Raw genomic sequence first — 12,390 nt, 5'->3', positions numbered from 1 at the left:
CGACAATTTTCTTCTTAAAATTTACCAACAAACTCATCTCCGTGACTTTGCATAACGTGTACTGGTTATTTACATGTATGCATGCATCAAAATATTGCAGTAGGTATACACTCTATAAAGGTATAGATATAACCTATATAACCTATATATATATATAATATATATATGTGTGTATATAATAGTTTATTCAATAACAATAATAATAATAATTAATGAGAGGTAAAAAAAATCACACAACTTCAACAATAACCGTGCTCTGTAATAATAATAATAATTGAATTCAATAGGATTGCGCATACAAAAATAAAGATAAATATTATTTTTATTTGTTATACCCACAATCGGAAAACACGGAAGTGAATTGGTACCAGATACTTAGAACTATCTAATTAATCTATATTAGCACAAAATGTATTGTATGGGCATTATAATGTATAGTCATTTAGGCATGTTACTTAAATATTTTATTTTAAAACGTACATCGTATATTATAATGTTTCAATTATGAATATCTAGTTCAATGGTCATTATTTAGTCGTACTCGAATAATGCAATATGATTAAAATAGTACTTATATATGCAGTGCAAATGTGCAATCCACCATGAGCGGCATGAGCATGCTCACTCGATTCGCTCCCAACTTGATCCCTTCAATAATGTTTTTATTTCAACTATATACCTAGTACCTACCTAAGAACCACATTTTCAAATGTTTCGATTTTTATGTTATCGAAGCAAGAGTGTGGTGATAAAAACTTATTTTTTCGTATGAGAACTAACTTTTTCTTTACTGTAAATAAGTGTAAATTGTTAAATATGCATTCCTTTGGGTTTGGGAGATATATGATTATTTTGAAAATTATAGTACTTAATTAATATTAGGAAAGCAGGCCTGGATTGAACCGGCGAGCTACCGAGAAAATCTCGGTGGGCTGCGTAAAAATTTAAGATCAGTATTATATCAAACACTGATATAAACTATAATAATTTAAAATAATAATATGTATAATGTATTTTATCTATATACAATATACGTCATATAATTATATAAATATATTATATACATAAAAGAAAATCAAATTTTAAACTTATAGTTATAAAAAATTGATTAAAAATCGTCATACTACTCATACTTAGGCCATGACTCATGAGTGATGACTGATGAGTATAAAATGAAATGTTTACAAATTGCATAAATCCAGGCGATCTATATTATATTTTATACTATCTATTTTATCTATCTTATATTTTGCGTTTTTTTAAATAATATAACTGAAGTAGGTCTATATACTAAATAACTTAATGTAATGTACCTATTGAATAGGTAATTTGTAAATGTGCTTTAGAGAAACAATTATTATTTAAAGCACACATAATAAAAGAGTGATCATAAAAAATGTTTTTCGAATGGGCCAATACTTTGTTGATGGCCTGTGGAAATTTAAAATCTCGGTGGGCCGAAAAGTCTCTATCCGGCGCTGTAAGGAAAGTAATTTATTGAAGCGCAAACAATAGCAAATCGACAGAAAACCAGTCTGGATTGTAATTTTAAGTCAATTTATAGGCACGTCTTTTGGGGTAGGAGGCGATATCGTCCCCCATAAGTTGTTTTGTTTTTAAATTTTTTTGGCTACATTTATTGTACATTTGTTGATACCACGATGTAGATATATCTGCGTGTAGTCTTCAAAGCTAATGCTATCCAAGTTGAAATTACAATTATATAGGTTTTAAGTTGTTGTCAACTCCCCCCTCCATTGAATACCACCCTGATTTATAAGGCGGTCGAAATGCATGACTATTTTTAGGCCATTTTTAATTAAGCAGGAACTACGATCAAGGTAAAATCATGTCAATTAAACAATCACTTATGGTGTTGATGGAAATTAATTAGACGAAGACAAATATTATCAGGTCTTAAGCTATACATTATTGTATTTTGAAATGATAAGACTGTGCAAGTGACGAGTGTGTCTCCTTTCAAACGGCGTTTAAACGTAACACACAGTGCTATTGTAGCTGTTTCTCGAGAAAGGCCATCTACTATCTATAATCTATATGACGTATATTAATATTTCCACGATAAACGACTATACGTAGAAATAATGCATTAGTAGTTTCCAGAGCGTTGTCAGTTGCGAAAAATAAAAAAATATTAAGAAATTTATCAACGTTTTATGATTTATAAAAAAAATTTCCAAGTATACAGTATTTAGTATAGTATTGGTCATACCATGCTAAATATTATATAACTACATTATAGTTAATGTGCATAATTACTATTATCATCCTTATAGACATTAGTAGGAATGTATGCAATTTATATTATATTATTATACATAAGTACCTATACATAACTCACGTGTAATTAAAACAACACGCGTTCAAGTTTCAAGTACATCAGCATTTTCAAAAATATCAGCTGCTTAACAATGTATTATAGTATTAAAAAGTGTTGGTTTTAATTTGAAAATCAAATAGATACGCTATCGGCAGAACCCCAGGACACTGTTCAAGGTGTATTAAAATATGAAATTATAAAAAAAATTCATTAAAAGCCATTACTGAGTAAATCGATCAAAGTTGTGTAGATGTATTCATATCTCAACAAATGGTACAAATAGGTACAATATACTTGATGAGCAAGTGTTAAATTTTTAAATTATTTGTTGATAAGTTAAAATACGCCTAAGAAAATAATCTCGTTTATATAATATATATATTATACATATACTATACTTTAATTTTATATGACGTCAGCCCAGCACCATTGACGCTGAACTAATATCATGTGGGTATTGATTTAGGATTACAAATACCGAATTTCATGTTATAAATTATTACAGATTGATGACTAGTTTTGTAGAAAAAAAGTATGAAATTTGACTTTTGGGCGGTTGGTCGATAGAGATGTATTACTGCAGTTATATGGTAGGTATTCCTCGCATTTCATTTAAGAGGACGCCATGTCGCCATACCCGCACCTTTAGCTCCGTTAGTTAAAAAATTAAAGTGAATTGACGTCTTATAAAGTGTAAAGGTAAGGACATTATCTGTGTTCGTATGTTTTATTGTTATGATTATTATTCAGTTTTTAAGCGTGTTATGAGCATTTTTAATTTACGCTATAATTATACGCAAACTTGCTTAAAAATGGAACTATATTGTAAAAGCCCGACTTACGAACACAGATAATGTTCTTACCTTTAAATTTTATAAGATGACAATTCCCTTTAATTTTTAAACTAACGGAACTAGATGATTTTTTATGTAAAAAATGTGATTTTATAATGTTATAATATATTTTGTAGTTTTATCAAAATATGCCATATGTTATTTATACGTGTTATCTCGATTGTTCTACTATAATATTATATTTGATTACGACTTATAGTCTATAATAATATTAATTATTTATCCTCTAAATTATGTACGCGAACGAATATTACACGATCAAAGGTTTTTAATCAATACAATAAAATCAAGGGCGTATAGTATTTTTTTTATTTATTTTTTTTGTTAACTAAGGTTCTAACTCTCTGAAATAATTTATTTGATGATAAAAATGCAATAAACGTACAATCATAATAATATTTTATCGTTAGACATAAGTCATATTTATATTTTATTACAAACAAAAATATTACTTCTAAAGACGTAATTTATTTTCTATGTATCATTCTAATTGTTCACCCTGATATCTAAATCAAAGAAAAAATGTAACCCTTCTTCAAAATTGTATTAAGTTACGTCCCGAGGTCAATGGACATAATGTCATACAAAACAACCAGAATGGCGAATATAATACATCAATAATATACGTATCCGTCCGCTGTTCGTTTAGATAATAGTAGTACGCGTATAAATTTAATAAAATAATATTATAAGGTGTGCATACGTCGATGACAAATTAAAAATCATTTTGAGGCTTGACAAGCAACAAAAATAGAATTATATTCATCATATAATAATTTTATCATGATGGTTTTGTTGTTTGAGAAACGTACACTCGGCGTGTGTACACATAATAAACAAAATTATATTAAGTATAGGTAATCTATAAGAATACGTCGTATGCATTTTTTATGTTTAGCTCCTTCGAAATTCGTATTCGGCCCCACTACTAATAAAGTGTGCACACAGGGTGTTCAGTTGTATATATATATATATATATATATATGTTGTACAGAGGGATACATCTAGCATGCTCATCCCTCCCCTCATTTTCACCTTTAATAATGAATTTGTTCAAATTCTGATTCGCACAAATTTTAAATAATATACTCGAGACAATATTATTTTCAAACAGGAATTCTTTTTACTGTACATAATTTAATAGGTAGATAATTTAAAAAAAAAAATATTTTGATGTATACCTTATGGAAAATTCTAACAAGTAGTTGCTCAGTTGTTAAAATATTTATACCAAGAATGGTGAGAATAATAATCCTTAAAAATAGTTGAACAATAAAAAATAAAAAACGGATGTAATATTCAATTTTGTATTTTATCTTGGACCATTTTTACAAATTGCAAATGTTTATAGATTAATATTAAATTACTTATATTAAAATTTACATGTGCTAAAATTTGAAATTCACTATAATATCGTAAACACTCCAAACCAATTATCATTAACTTATAATTATTATTACTAATATACAAAGTTAAATGACTCAAAAACTACTCGTTTGAATTTTGATTTTGATACACCAACATTTTTAGCAAATAATTTACAATAATTTACAGTAAAAAGAGAGATTCTTATTTGAAAAAAAAAAAACAGAAGTTTGTATCTATACAGTTGTAAAAAAAATCTCAAGGATTTAAAAATAAAGTCTTAAAATCTTTGAGTGTATTTTTATACTCCATAAATCAGATTAAAAAAAAAAAAGACAAAAAGTGTTTAATTAATCACTCTGTATACGTTTATAATATTATCATAAATTTAATTTTTGATTTTTTCCTCTTACATATTACGACTACAATAAAATAATAATAATATATATTATGCTATAATCCTAAGTATTACATAATGTTACACGCCCATCAGCCCATACATCTAAACCGTCACGGGCGATGGACTATAAACTTATGACGGAAATCAATAATAATGTATACCTATGCAGTATATTAATATTTTCGAATAATTGGAAAGTCAGTAACCCAATAGTTCATGCGATGCAGTGCGAATATTTTAATGTAATATCTGTCAAATGCCTACAAACGGTAATTCACGATTCCGCACAAAACCAGTTTGCGACGTTGCCGAATGTATTTAAAAAATTATTTTAGACATAAACATGGTTCATATTAATATTACATATATGTCATATTATAACATAATTTTAGTTTTTCCCAAATACTAGATTATCTGAATAGTCTGCAGTGTGTTACATATGTTTTATCTGGACTCATCAGTTACCTGTTCGATACCCGTTCGTACGTACATTGTGATCACATTATTGTGTTTTACTGTTGACTTATAAATTTTGTGAGTTTATAATTTAAAATTAATAATTTCGAAATTCGTATTATTGTGTCAGAGAGAGGAATAAGGAACTAGCTGTTGTTAATGCTTATAAACATCGATTTGTCGGTGTTCGCAAATGCGATCATCTTTTAAAGTTGCGCTGCTCTTCTGACAAAAATTGCACAGTGTTTATTTTTTCAAATTCAGAAAAAAAAATAGTTCTTGACTCAAAAGGTAAACATCATCATCCGGCTGACACTCCTAATAAAATAGAAAAACAAGTACTCAGAGAGAATTATAAGCGACGAGCAGAGGAGTCAGTTTCTAGTAAACCTATTAAAATTATTCGTACAGAGTTACTCCAAATTTCAGAATCATCAGAAATAAGACACCATATGATATTAAATCCGTAAGTAAAGCAATGTGTGACCAACGAAGAAAACATTTTCCTGTACTTCCAACATCATTAGATAATGCCATACATACAACAACTGAGGATTTTAAAAAGTGATAAATGTTTCATGTTTAATATATCTATGCTCCAGCAGATGCAAATTTTATTTGCCCTACAACTGTTCAAAATATTAACTTCTTGATTCAATTTTGTTCAGAATTATTTTGTGACGGAACATTTGATTATTCACCTGAGTACTTTTTACAGCTGTACACATACATAGTTATAAAAATGGATTTTATTTACCACTAGTATATTTTTTTTTTTTAAAGACAAAACTCAAAATACTTATGTAGATTTATGGAATTATTTTCGACAACTTTGTGCAGCAATCAACGATAAAATATTAAATACACAAATAATACATCTGGACTTTGAAATTAGTGCACATAATGCAGTCCGATCTGTTTTCCCAAATGTCAAAATAATGGCTTGCAGATTTCACTCAAGACAATCTTGGTGGCGTAAGGTTAGTAACAATATTAATGTATTCTTATATATTTGATTTAATTATTTTATAAATATTTTTGTTTAGATTCAAATTGAATCTAGTTTAAGAGAAGCATATATGGATTCAAATTATGAACTCGGAAAGAGGTTGAAGTAATTTCTCGCTTTACCTTTCCTTAAATGTCATGAAGTTTCAAAGGCATTCACTGAACTTATAAGAATTTGCCCCAACGATATAGGATATTTGTTCACCGATTATATTTTGAACAATTACGTTGAAGATGAATGCTTATTTCCACCAGAATTGTGGACAGAAAAACCACCAATGAATCCAAGGTAAATTAAATTTTTTTAATCAAATTCAATAAGTTTATTTAAGTTACATCAACAATGCTATTTCTTTGTATGTACATAATTAATTAAAATAGTTACTTATACTTTTTATAGGACAACTAATGGTTCTGAAAGCTTTCACCGCACATCATATAACGGCCAATATTACCATTTGGCCCACACATTTATTTAGATATAAAAGTTTTGATGAAATTTCAGTCGCAAACTGAAATTAAAATCAGATCTTTTACTCTGTACAATGATCAGAAAATATTGAGCGAGAAAGAAAAAAAAATAACGTATGGAATTTACCATGATTGTATACAGTAAGTATAAATTCAATCAAATTAATATCATTCAATTTTTATCACAAGTTGGTCCCCGATATCAAGGAAAAAAATTTTAATAAACTACTGTTTTTTTAAACTATTTTATTTATTCATTTCATTACGTAAATTTTTAATTATTTATTTGAAGTAGTTTGACTATTTTTGTATTAAATTAGTTTTACTTCAACTAAAGAGTTTTAAAATTAATATTATATAAAAACGATTTATACCTATTTTATAATACGATATTATATATTTAATATTTTTGCGTAACAATCGAACTACCATGTTATTCACGTTTATCGTAAATTAGTCATATACCTACCTCTTAAGGTAAAAAATTGAAGTACATTTTTAATTATTCAAATTAACTATTTGTTTTATTTAGTATTATAATTTTTTTCCTTTAACTGGCAACGTCGTGACATTTTTTATGCGGAATCGTGTTAAATTCAGGGTAAATAAAAAAATCTTTCATACTGCGAAAATGTGCGGAATCGGGTGCTACCCCACTCTTTTGTAATTTGATTCATAAAAAAATTAAATTAACGTTTTACCGATTTTTGGAAACATTTTAATAACGATAATTAACGTGATACAGTCACTGTCTTGATAAATAAATATCATAATATTGGATTCTAACATTTTCCTGAACGATAATTTTTTTCGAGATTAGGACCATTAGGATGAAAAAACTAATATAATATGATGAGGGGTGACCGTCGTACGATTTTTGAGCCATGTGAGGATAACATATTAAAAATAAAAAAAAAACAATTAAAATGGAAAGAAATAAAAGTCGACGACGGGTGGTTTAAACACTCTTTTATTATTAAATATGAATATACAGAGTGATTTGCCAAGCATGCTCACCTTTTTTCAACAATGCAGTTATTTAAAACCTTATTTTTAGAATTTTTAAATATACTTTAAACACCATTTTTTAAATTCTTGATGTTTTGTTTTAAAAATTTATTTTTCTTAGAAGAATCTTGTGGAGATACAAACTTTTGTTTTTGAAATAAGGATCCCATTTTAAACTTAAATCTATAAATTATTTAGTAGATGATTTTTATCAAAAATTGTACGTACTTGAATCAAAATTCGTACGTCTGGGTTTTAGGTTATTTAACTTTATGTTCTAAGAACAAAAGGTCCATGGTGATGGGTTCATGAGATATGTAGGCTAAGTGATTTGAAAATTGTAGTTGTTAATAATAATAATTATTAATTTGTGAAAACTCATTATCCTCAGTATAAACATTTTAATAGCTAACTAAAACTACTGGTTTGAAATTTTCAAAATAATTATCCACTGTTTCTAAAATTCTAAAAATCAGAACTCGAATAAATTCATTATTAAAAGGAAAAATGGGGGTGAGCTTGGTGAATCATCCTGTATAATATTTGATAAAGGTGCCTCAATGCGGTTTTAATGCTAAATCGCGGTCAACGTTCTGTTTGCAAATTATACTAAAATAGGGGAGGGCCGTGTTTGCGCCTAAATACCGTATATGCGCCTATATGCAAAAAACTCGATTGCGCTTAATAAAATTAAAATACGTTAAATACTTATTTGCGCCTAGTTAGGTTACAAATAAATAAATTTGGCAACATTGCAGTAAAACTTAAATTTCTCGTCCCACTTTTTTCAGACTTCGAACTGACAGAATAAAATTTATTGAATTATTCTGGTGTGGTTAAAAATTTGTCTTTACTGTTCTGTTGTGTAGTTATTATTTTTTATTGTACCTAATGTACCTTTATATTTTTAATAAATTTAATTTAAAATTTTTCTTCACTGTTCTGTTGCGTCGTTGTTATTTCTTATGTAGGCACCTATTATATTTTTAATAAAATTAAATTTAAATTTTTCGCGTTACTTTGACTTTGTTACTTATATTTTTTATGAAGTTAATTGTTGATGTTGATGTATCTCTTAATTCGTTGATAACCTGGTGTTTTTTTATAACTGCTTTATTTTTTATTTGTTTTATTGTTGTATTAGCAAGATTTAATTTTAAATATGTATCTGTTTGAAATTCTATTAGAGCTTCCACAAATTTTATGATTGATGGATGAGCGTTAAAAAAATATGAATTAAAATGTTTATGAAATGATTCACATGCGTTTGTTGTCTGTGTTAGATTATTACAACCTTTTGCCCATAATTCAGGGGGAAATAGACTATCTTCGCTTACGAAATTTTCAACTAAATAATCAGCAAATGATTGTATTTTTTTTTCTGCTGGAATTTCAGACATTAGTTCCAAAAAGCAACCTGATACTTCTCGTGGATGTAAAAATGGAAGACCGAAACAATATTGTAACCATTTTCCTTCTGGACTATTAGATTTATAAATATTAGTTAATCCAAGACTTTGAATTTTTCTGTACCAATATTGTCCCAAGTGAAATCTGCAGGTGGAAAGTTTTATATCCGGCCAAATATTAGATGCAGAGTTTAAAATGCTTTTTTCAAAGTCAGAATATATTTCAACAGGACAAAACTCAAAGTTTAAATTTGAACATAAACGCTTAATATTTTCGAATACATATTCATAGACGTCACAACATTTTGATGGTAACAAACAAAACACTAGAGGTATGTAATGGTTATTATAAAATCCATGAATTGTGAAAAGTTGACAAAAAAATTTTGTGCAATAAGTAAATGTACCATCGACGTATATAGTATTAACCAAACTTAAAAACTGCAAATTTGTGGTACACGTAAAAATTACAATATTTTTTTCTATGTCATTTACTGCAATCATTGATTCTCCTTTAGATGATAACATATTATTTGATACTAAAAATTCTTGAACTTCAACAATATTTTTTGGAATATTTGTTTGTGTGTTTCTACACGGGTACATTCTGTCACGAATTAATTTAACGTCACCGTAATCTAACGTGTCAAAATTATTCTTTGTAATTTCAGAACGTATAATTTTAATTGGACGATCAGTCATGTCTTTGGCTCTTTTTTTACACGCACTTCGAATAATTTGACGATTTAATTTTTTTTCATCAGTATTATGGTTATGATTTAAATTGCTACTTACAGTTACATTTCCATTTTTAATTAGTCTTGCTAAACACGATTTCATTGTACAACGCCAAGTTACATTACCAGATATACTTTCATAAACTTTTCTGAATTTAAAACTGTCGATTATAAGTAAATCTTTAAAATTGTTACTCGCACCTTTTGCTAATATAATTTTATTTTCTGTCATTTTTGAAACAAAAATACACCAAACTGAAATGTTTAATTAAGTGAAGTACAGCGACGACTAACTATCTTGCGGTCAAGATTTTAGAAAAACCGCCGTAAAATGCCGTATATCGACTATGTAGGTAATAAAAATTATCTATAGCAAAGATAAATAGTTAGATATGATTAAAGATTAGTATCCTATGAAGGTATATCGAGTCATGACTGATATAGAAATTAAATTTCCCAATATTTCACAGTGGTTCAAAAATGAAAATAGTTGGGAAAACGTTGTTGCCAAATTTATTGATTTGTAACGTAATGGGCGCAAACAAGTATTTTAACGTGTTTTAAGCGCAATCGAGGTTTTTGCGTGTAGGCGCAAATATGGCATTTAGGCGCAAACACAGTCCACCCTAAAATAGTATACATTATACATAATATATATATTATGTATAGATATACATATTAATCTACGGTCGCTATCAGACGCACGTGTGCAGAGGACAAACGTTGTCGAATTTTAGTTTTTTTTTTTGGTTACTGTTTGCCATAATAATACGAGTATTATCATCATCATCATCATCGTCATCATTATTATTTATTATTATTACCTACACTATTGTCAAGCCACGCGAGGTTTTCGGATTTTAGGATAGGCCTCGTGTACGCGTCGTGAAAAATTTTTAACACTCGATTCAATCGTGTATAATTTCTGCAATAAATAATAATATTATTAATTTATTATTGAACATAACGGCTGTCTTGGTCCTTTTTTTTCTTCAAAATTTAAATCTTATTCGACACACGCATGCAAAATATGCTGGAAAATGGACGAACGAACGATGACGCAAACGCGTGTTCGCTGCTCATTATTGGGTAAATGATAGATACAATTATGGAAATATTGTACACTACAACTACAGTCTTAACACAGGAAGACATATATTCAACGGAATTATTTTTTCGTTTATCTGAAGGACGAAAAAAAATGTCGTCGCGACATCGCATATCATTCAATACACTGTTTATGTGGGGTGATTTTATTTTTGTTGATATAAGACATCATTTACGTCACCTATGTGCCTACTGAATATTTCGAAAAATATAATGAAAATAATGATTTCTGATTTAAAATAGTAAGAAAATTACCTGAAATACCTGAAAAGTACCTACAAATGAGTGTTGATTTATTCACGGATTAATATGAAGATTTGTTCAATAATAACTCAGAATGTGTATTCTTGTATGGTCGTTATAGAAGTGTTCTTATATTTAATAATGCCATAATGTCTTTTTGATCTGTATATTACATTATATTTACAAGCACTAGGTAAATATTCAGAATTCAGAAACGACAACAAAATAATAAAAATTAGAGTTTTGTACTCATCGACTCATCGAGAGTAATCTTGAGAGTACCATCTATCAACCATTGTTATTCAATATTGATTTTTAAAATAGGCACACAATAATCATTTTATTAAAACTTATTTTACGCTTTGACAAAAAACAACAATTATAATAAAGATCAACAAGAGTACATGGGTATTATATACGTATGTTTAATGTTAGTATATTACATCTTAATATCACATACAACTTCTAATATTATACATTTTTAACGATCTTTGTATTGTATATGTATTTTAATTTATAAGATTTCGTGAAACTTCCCCTAACAGATACCTCCATACAGCTTTTGGGAACAAACCTCAAACTTTCTACAAACTGAACCCACCAAACAGGCAACAGAATTTCAGTGACTAAGCGTGTACTTAGATATTTCACTGTATTGAAATAATCAAATAACTGCTGTTAATTGCACTTTTAAGAATAATTAGATAATATTAATACATAATTAATGCACGAAATTGTTTTGTTTTTAAATTATTGCTGCTTATGATCTTGCATTGATGTTTGTTAAGTTCCGTATATTTTACGCCTTAAACGAGAATAAATAAATCTTAACTTACAAGTTATTATTCGAAGAGCCGTATACATCCAACGATTGTTTACATAATTTAAAAATATTAAACTACATTTTCAGGCGCTAGTACAATTTTATAATGATGCATTTTAGGAAAGCTGAGTGGAAAAAACCTGGATTTTATCATAACAGGGTTCTGGT

General features: G+C 28.0%; 1 long non-coding RNA gene across 1 annotated transcript; it reads left to right on the top strand.

Annotated features, from left to right (window-relative positions):
- Positions 1-6,189: 6,189 nt before the first annotated feature.
- Positions 6,190-7,092, top strand: LOC149055094 (uncharacterized). The gene is made up of 3 exons (XR_016192181.1): positions 6,190-6,396; positions 6,463-6,713; positions 6,825-7,092. It is a non-coding gene; the product is annotated as an uncharacterized LOC149055094 (long non-coding RNA).
- The last annotated feature ends 5,298 nt before the right edge of the window (positions 7,093-12,390 follow it).

The sequence above is a fragment of the Diuraphis noxia genome, unplaced genomic scaffold (genome assembly GCF_037042655.1).
Source record: "Diuraphis noxia isolate RWA-SAM2 unplaced genomic scaffold, SU_Dnox_SAM2 contig0005, whole genome shotgun sequence".
In the NCBI taxonomy this organism is placed as follows: Eukaryota; Metazoa; Arthropoda; class Insecta; order Hemiptera; family Aphididae; genus Diuraphis; species Diuraphis noxia.
Note: the sequence above shows the minus strand (reverse complement) of the source record. Positions and strands in the feature narration are given on the sequence as shown.